Source organism: Lycium ferocissimum, unplaced genomic scaffold (assembly GCF_029784015.1).
Source record: "Lycium ferocissimum isolate CSIRO_LF1 unplaced genomic scaffold, AGI_CSIRO_Lferr_CH_V1 ctg4629, whole genome shotgun sequence".
Lineage (NCBI taxonomy): Eukaryota > Viridiplantae > Streptophyta > Magnoliopsida > Solanales > Solanaceae > Lycium > Lycium ferocissimum.
The window spans coordinates 18501-27170 of record NW_026725719.1 but is presented as its reverse complement, the minus strand read 5'-3'; positions in this window follow the sequence as shown (position 1 = coordinate 27170).

The following is an 8670-nucleotide window of genomic DNA, read 5'->3' as shown; positions in this document are numbered from 1 at the left end:
AGGTATGTGAAGCTATCCCTCTCCTTCTTTTGGCATGTCCTAGGTATACTAGGCTTGAATTTGAGCCTCGGGGGTTATTACGTTCATCGAAACTCGATTCCGAAATGGAGCACTATTCATTCGGTGCGATTGAACTAGAATGCTTATATCTTGTTGGAAAAATGCTCAAACGCCGTGACTTGCGGAATGTAATCGAATTGTCTTGAAACTACCATAAATGACTCTATTAAGTGATATATTTTTTCTAAAACTTTCTTAAAACCACTCCGAAGGGAGTGTGATGTATTATTTTCTAAAACTTTTCAAAAACCGCTCCGAAGGGGTGCGTACAAAACCACTCCGAAGGGGTGTGATATATTTTATAAAACTTTTCTAAAACCACTCCGAAGGGGCGTGCGATATTTTATTATTATTATTACTATTATTATTATGCCCGATGGGGCTAGGATTAGTATTATGTCGCGAGTGGCATGCCCGATGGGGCCAGGGTAGCCGTATGCCGCGAGTGACATGCCCGAAGGGGCTAGGATTATGTCGGGGCCAGCATGTCCGATGGGGCCAGGATAGACGTATGTTGGGCCGACATGCCCGAAGGGGCCATTATTTTATTCCGGGACCGGCATGTCCGAAGGGGCCAGGATAGACGTATGTCGGAACCGGCACACCCGAAGGGGATTACTAGTACTACTATTATTGATATTGCTATTGCTATTACTATTATGGTTATTATTATTAGGCCGGAAGCGGCCGTCCGAAGGGACTACTTTATTTAAACATTTAGTTCACGTCAGGTAATCTAAACTTGCTTTCTGTTGTACTTTTTCTGATGTAGCCTAACCTTGCTTACTGTTGTACTTTCCTATTTCTTGCTTCAGTGATGCTTTACATATTCAGTACATATTCCGTACTGACCCTCCTTCTTCGGGGGGCTGCGTTTCATGCCCGCAGGTTCAGGGACGCGACCAGGGGACCCAGCTTAGAGGGAGATAGCACTGGGAGTCAGACAGCTCCATTTGCTCCGGAGACTGTCCCTGTTTTGGTATAGCTTTATATATTGTACAGGTTATACTCTATAGAAGTCTGCGAACGGCGTGGGAGTCATGGTTACTGTTTGGCCTTGTCGGCCATTATTTTGTTGTACAGAAATGGCGGAGGCCCTTTTGGCTCGCCTTGTTTTATGTCGTATGTATATATATCATGTTTGAGATGCCTCGAGCTACGTGTCGATTTTGGTATTTCATTTACAATTTTCAATTCTCGTTTTAAAAAAAAAAAAAAAAAAATTTTGAGTCGACGTTTAAGGGTTCGCTTGACTCTGATGAGAGTCGGGTGCCCGTCACACCCTGACGAAGGTTGGGGTGTGACAAAGTGGTATCGAAACGGAGTCGATCCTCGGTATGTTCGCGACCGTGTCTAGTAGAGTCTTGTTTATCGGTGTGTTGTGCACCACATCTATAAACGGGAAGCTACGAGACATTAATAGGGTGTCATTCTTTCTTTCATGGTGTAGATCGTGCGTATAGAGCGGTGTTGTACATAAAGTCCCTAATTTAATGATCTTGTGTGCTTTCAGTAATGCCGCCTAAGAAAGGTAAAGCGACGGCAGCCCAGAAGGGCAAAGCAGTTGCGGACGAGGCAGTTAGCCAAGCCCCCAGGTCTACTAGAGCTCGGACTTATCTTTGGAATACGCATCCGGCCCGGAGTCCTCCCGCCTCCCCATCGCCGGAGGGGCGAGAGAGGCACCGATCCGGCCCCGGCTCCGGTCCCGGCACCGGTATCCCCGTCTCTCGGTCGGATGCCCGGCGTCGGGAGATCGGCGAAATGAAAGATGCCATACGTTTGTTGACTCGGATGCTTGCTACTCGGGGCCCGGGCAACGAGTAGGAGTTACGAGTATCCCGATAGGGCTGCTAGTGGCAGGGCACGGGATTTTCTTACATTGAGTCCCCCAGAGTTTAAGGGCACGGACCCTAATGCTGATCCTCAGGAGTTTATAGATGGTATGCAGCGTACTTTGAATATAATGAAGGCATCAGCTACAGAGTCTGTTGAGCTAGCTGCTTATAGGTTACAGGGCATCGCAATTAACTGGTATCAGTCATGGAGATTATCGAGAGGTAGTGACGCCCTTCCGCCGACGTGGCAGGAATTCTCGGACGCCTTTTTGCGTCATTATATGCCACCCGAGTTGAGACGAGCAAAGGTTGATAGATTTCTTAATTTGCGACAGGGTGGTATGACGGTGCGAGAGTATAGTGTGGAGTTCGACTCCTTAGCCAGGTATGCCCCTACTATTGTGCAGGACATGGAGGATAGAGTTCACCGGTATGTAATAGGGTTGGAGTCGGAGCTGCAGGAGATTTGTATGCCAGTGGCAATGCAGCCGGGTATAGATATAGCTCGCATCCAAGCCTATGCACAGGGGGCAGAAGATCGCAAACGCCAACGGGAAGCTACTTCAGAGCAGGGCGGCAGCCAGCCCAAGAGGGCCAGGACAGAAGGTCGGGGTAGAGGTTCCACCAGCGAGAGCAGACCCCAGTATAGTGCACCTTCGCAATTTCGTGGACCTCAGCGGGGTAGAGAGACATTCCCTCGGCAAGGACAGAGTTCATCTTATGCGTCGGGTTCTCAGCAGCCGGCATGGTCGGGGCAAGAGGCGATGGCCCCTCCGCGATGTGCGAATTGTGGGAGACGCCATGTGGGACAGTGCCGACGGGGTGTGTGCTATACTTGTGGCGATCCGACGCACTATGCTAGAGAGTGTCCACAGGGAGTGGGCCATACTGCTCCTGGAAATTCGGTAGCGGCGTCGTCACCTTCGGTAAGAGCCCCCGAGACAGGACCCCAGATTTCTTCCGGTCGAGGTAGGGGCGGAGGCAGAGCACCTAGTTCCAGTGCGGGACCACATCGCATCTATGCACTAGGGGGGAGATCAGGTCCCGAGGCACCGCCGGATGCACCGCCAGGTAATTTAAATTCCGCAGTTGATTGTTTTAATCGATGGATGATTTATACGTACTGTCTACTTAAAGAACCTTCCCCCAAAGTACTTGTGAGACCTATAAGGCTAATTTAACATTCGAGGACGAATGTTCTAAAGGGGGGGAGGATGTTACATCCGGCATTTTTGCGTATTTGAAAATTTGGAAATAACCTTGACTTAAAAGGAATAAGGTCATGTTTGGATTATTTTCTTTATATATGAATGTTGCTTATGGAAGTATGGATGCGGGGATATCGAGCAAGGCTAAGGGCAACAATTGGAATTTCGGAAATTAGTTTCGGAAAATTTCAAAATGAGATTACTCATGAGTTGGGCTCAAAAAAAAAAAAAATAAGAAAGTTTAGGCCCAATATGTAAGGTGGCCGGCCATACATGGCCAAGCCCATGGAAATTTTAATTTATTTTCCATGTGCTAAATAATATATAGGCAAGCCAAGTTCAAGAAACTTCAAGAAAAAAAGAAAGCAAGAAAAAAAAAAAAGAAGAAGCCATTCGGCCAAGAGAGAAAGAGAGAAAAAAAAAAAAGAAAAATTTTCTTGCCTTAATCCTTGGTTCAAAAACTCTTTCTTGTTGGATTCCTAACAAGCTCAAGACGCTCTTCAACGTGGTATAGTTGGTTTGGAGAAAGAACTCCGTTTGCGGAAAGTTGAAATTTCAAGAAAAGGTAAGAATTCTATGTTTTAAGTTATGGAATAAATTTATATGTTATGATGATAGGAATTGGATGAGAATTATGGAATAGTGGTGAGTGTGTGTGCATGTGAAATATAGTGGTGGCCGTGAGCCATGGTCTTGAGAAAAGGCAAGGATTTTGTGTTTTCTTTTCGTGTTATAGAAGATTTATAAGTGTTGTGATGAGTATAAATGAATGGAAATCATAGAAATATGGTGTGTTGAAGTGTGTGGCCGTGTGGTAGCATTGGTGAAGGAAGGTGACCTTAATTTTATTTAGTATATTAGTTGTGTTGTTGTGACGTTTGTAATGAAAAAGAAAGGTTTAATGAGTTAAGTTGGTGTTGAAATTGGTTTTATGTTGTTATGAGAAATTATGTGATTTTTATGTAGTTTTCATATAATGATGCAAGTAAGAACTTAGATGTGAATTGTGATTATGGGTTATGGAAATGGAAGATGGAAATATGTTATGGATATTTATGTTGAAAATTAGAAATTTTGGATAACTTATGGTTTGATGGAAATCTTGTATGTTTTGTAGAATAAGGTGAAATGTCCTTGAGTCGTATTTGAATGGCCTTGAGTTAGTAGACAAATATGAAAATATCGATATTGGATGAAAAGTGTGAAGTTAGAACGGAAGTTGAAGTATTATGTTGAAAGAAAGACTATTTGTGTTCATATGTGCTTTGTAGCGATTATTGATGTTGTTGTTGGGTTGGTTGTTGTTATTACGAGCCGAGTTGAATCTCGGGGATGCTATATTTATAGGGGAAATGCTTTGCCGAAATTTCGGTAGTCAAGTATGAACTCATTATTGAAATGCTAACTCTCATGAATAGTAACTGGTAAAGGTGACCATTTGCGGATTACGGACGAAACGGGAATTGAGCTCAAGCGAGCATAAGGCACCCGTGAGGTATGTGAAGCTATCCCTCTCCTTCTTTTGGCATGTCCTAGGTATACTAGGCTTGAATTTGAGCCTCGGGGGTTATTCGTTCATCGAAACTCGATTCGAAATTGAGCACTATTCATTCGGTGCGATTGAACTAGAATGCTTATATCTTGTTGGAAAAATGCTCAAACGCCCGTGACTTGCGGAATGTAATCGAATTGTCTTGAAACTACCATAAATGACTCTATTAAGTGATATATTATTTTCTAAAACTTTTCAAAACCACTCCGAAGGGGGTGTGATGTATTATTTTCTAAAACTTTTCTAAAACCACTCCGAAGGGGTGTGATATCTTATTTTCAAAACTAAAACCACTCCGAAGGGGGTGTGATATTTTATAAAACTTTCTAAAAACCACTCCGAAGGGGGTGCGATATTTTATTATTATTATTACTATTATTATTATGCCCGAAGGGGCTAGGATTAGTATTATGTCGCGAGTGGCATGCCCGATGGGGCCAGGGTAGCCGTATGCCGCGAGTGACATGCCCGAAGGGGCTAGGATTATGTCGGGGCCAGCATGTCCGATGGGGCCGGGATAGACGTATGTTGGGCCGACATGCCCGAAGGGGCCATTATTTTATTCCGGGACCGGCATGTCCGAAGGGGCCAGGATAGACGTATGTCGGAACCGGCACACCCGAAGGGGATTACTAGTACTACTATTATTGATATTGCTATTGCTATTACTATTATGGTTATTATTATTAGGCCGGAAGCGGCCGTCCGAAGGGACTACTTTATTTAAACATTTAGTTCACGTCAGGTAATCTAAACTTGCTTTACGTTGTACTTTTTTTTACGATGTAGCCTAACCTTGCTTCTTGTTGTACTTTCCTATTTCTTGCTTCGGTGATGCTTTACATATTCGGTACATATTCCGTACGACCCCCTCCTTCTTCGGGGGGCGCGTTTCATGCCCGCGAGTTCGGGGACGCGACCGGGGGACCCGGCTTAGAGGGAGATAGCATTGGGAGTCGAGACGACTCCATTTGCTCGGAGGCTGTCCTGTTTTGGTATAGCTTTTGTATATATTGTACAGGTTATACTCTATAGAAGTCTGCGAACGGCGTGGGAGTCATGGTTACTGTTTGGCCTTGTCGGCCATTATTTTGTTGTACAGAAATGGCGGAGGCCCTTTGGCTCGCCTTGTTTTATGTCGTATGTATATATATATCATGTTTGAGATGCCTCGAGCTACGTGTCGATTTTGGTATTTCATTTACAATTTTCAATTCTCGTTTTAAAAAAAACTTCTCCAAAACATGTGAATTAATGTGAGAATTTGCAATCGGATGGAGGTCTAAATGAACCTCTAAAACTTGAAGATAACTATTTGAATAAGTGTGAAATTAATGGGTCCAAATGGTCGACAAAAGTTCTAATAAAAACAAAGTTGAAATGGAAAATGACAAGCAGTCACTGCTGGATGGAGAAGCATCATCTAAAGTTGATGATGAAGATGCCAAAACTCCAGGAAACAGTGAAGGCCAGGTGTTTGATAAATGTCCTCCATTGGATGGAACTGTTTTGCTAGTTACTACGCCAGTATGGGGTCCTAAAATTTTGTAGATACATCATACATCCCTTGTTTTTATAATTGCAACAAGGAATAGGTGTTTGAAATTGATCCATATGTTGAGAAGCTAGAGAATTTGGATAAGGAGGTACCAATGTGAAAATGAAGAGAGCCAAGTGTTAGATGATTTCTCCAACAGAGATAAAGTTAAATTTCCCGTTGCTATAGTAACATTGGCTGATGGTGTTTTTACGGAAGCTCAAATGAACTCAATTGTGAGAGATTTGTGTTAATTGAGCTACTGGTGAACATGGACAGTAATTTGATTGACACGGCGCAAGTAACTTTGTTACTACTAAATGATACTGGAAGGAATGTGTGGTTAAAGACTTCATAACTGTTGTCGTAAAGTGTTGGATTCACAATCCAAATCTGAGAGAATTTTTTGAAGAGTCGAAGAAGCAAAGCATAATGAATGATGTTAATAGAGTTGTGTGGCTCGAAAGTTATTTGGTTTACATATTCGCGATTTGTTTTACACTAGACAGAGAATAAAGGCCAATGGGTTATCCCGAGATGTTTTTGTTTGCAATGTTGTGATTAGAAAATGTAATATGTTTGGTAAAGTAGGGGATGTTCAATTTGTTCTCAAGGAGGTATAGGAGAAGATGTAATTGTTGGTTATGCTCTCTATGCTTGTAGTAGTTTTGATCTGTTGCAGACTGTTTCATCATTTGAAAATGTGAGAAAGGAAGGAATGATGTATTTGGTGGATCTTGCTGCCTCCTTAGAACTACGACTTGTTTTGGAAGCTAATAATTACAAATACAAGGTGGTGCTTGCCTGGCTAGTCCCACTAAATTGCTTGAAACTCATACCTTCCCAAATGTGTAAGTGTTTTAGTTTTGAGTCATCCAAACATGGAGATCAATCTCCATTTTCATCAGTTATATCCAAGAAATGGTTGCGACAATATAGCAAAATCGATGGACAACGAGTTGGGCAATGACTGAATTTTTAGTATTAATTTGTAAGATGCAAGAAGATATGTGCTAAAGTCTGGTATTGATGATATATTTCAGATCTTACAGGCGGTTATTTCAAGTGATGTATCATTAATTGACTTGCTACACTACATGTGGAGCATAATAAAGACTGGTGATGCACTTCTCTATTTGACAGAAATGGCAGAAGTGGCATTGACTAAGGTTGATGAGTTCAATTCACAAAATGATGTTATATAGCTGAGGCTTTTGCTTCACCACAACACTCTACTCTAGAACTATATCTGGAACTAGCAAGAAAGGACCTAGACATAATTCATAGATTTCAACCTCAAGTGATTGCTCAAATATTGTGGGACTTTGTCTTTCTGTGTGAACAAGCTAGTCCCCTCTTTGTGGCACCAGTATCAGCTGGAACTTCATCTATGCAGAGTATGTCAAGCCCCCAACCCCTAGAATGCCAAGTGACATGGAGAGTGGTTTACTCTTTTTGTGACGTGTGAAAGAAAACTATTAGTCAAACAACGGTATGCACGTGACATTTCTCTTTATTTTCTAATACTCCTTCAGTTTCAATTTATGTGAACCTATTTGACTAGGCACGACATTTAAGAAAGAGTGAAGACTTTTGAAACTTGTGGTTCAAAATAAGCTTTGGTTATTTGTGTGGCTGTAAATGATTGCATAAAGTGATTTGTTTTCAAATTAGGAAAGAGGTCATTCATTTTGGCACAGACTAAAAAGGAAAATAGGTTCACATAAATTGAAATGGAGCGAGTATTAATTAGTTATTCTTATTTCTTATTTTATTTTCTTTTTTATATCTTTTTTTATTAATTTATATTCTTGATTTATTTTTTCTTCTTTAATGTTTGCTGATGAAGTATACCTAGTTGAAACTCGATACTCTTGAATAATAGCAACACTAAAAAAAAAAAAGAAATCTAAATATAAGATCAATTGCAAATTATGATAAAATTTTATTGATAAAAACTCAATTAAAAATAAATAATTTTAAAATTACAACACCAAAAAGTTAACAACAAAAGGAACAACAAATTGAAGACTAAAATGTGATAATAAAATTTGCAATTGATGTTATTGTAATTTTAAAGTTATTCAATTTCTATTTAATTGAGTTTGTTAGTGTTAATAAGATTATGTCATGATTTGCAATTGACTTTAATTTTTATTATTTTACTTAAGTATTGTTGTTATTTACAAGTTATGAATATCAACTCTCTATGTACATTCTAAAGTTTAAGTATAAACCTACCAAAACATTATAGTTTAGGGGATTTTAGTATATTATCCCTTTTGGATATTGTAAACATTGAGATATCAAAGAAGAAATGAGAAATTCATTAAGGGTTCTGAGAAAGTGAGAGAAAAACGAGCGAGAGTTCGATGAAAGTATATAAAGAATTTCTATTAGGAAATTTTACACCACTTAACGATGTAGAAGCTCTAGTTGGGCTTTATATATACATTTTAAAATAATTTCTCTATACAG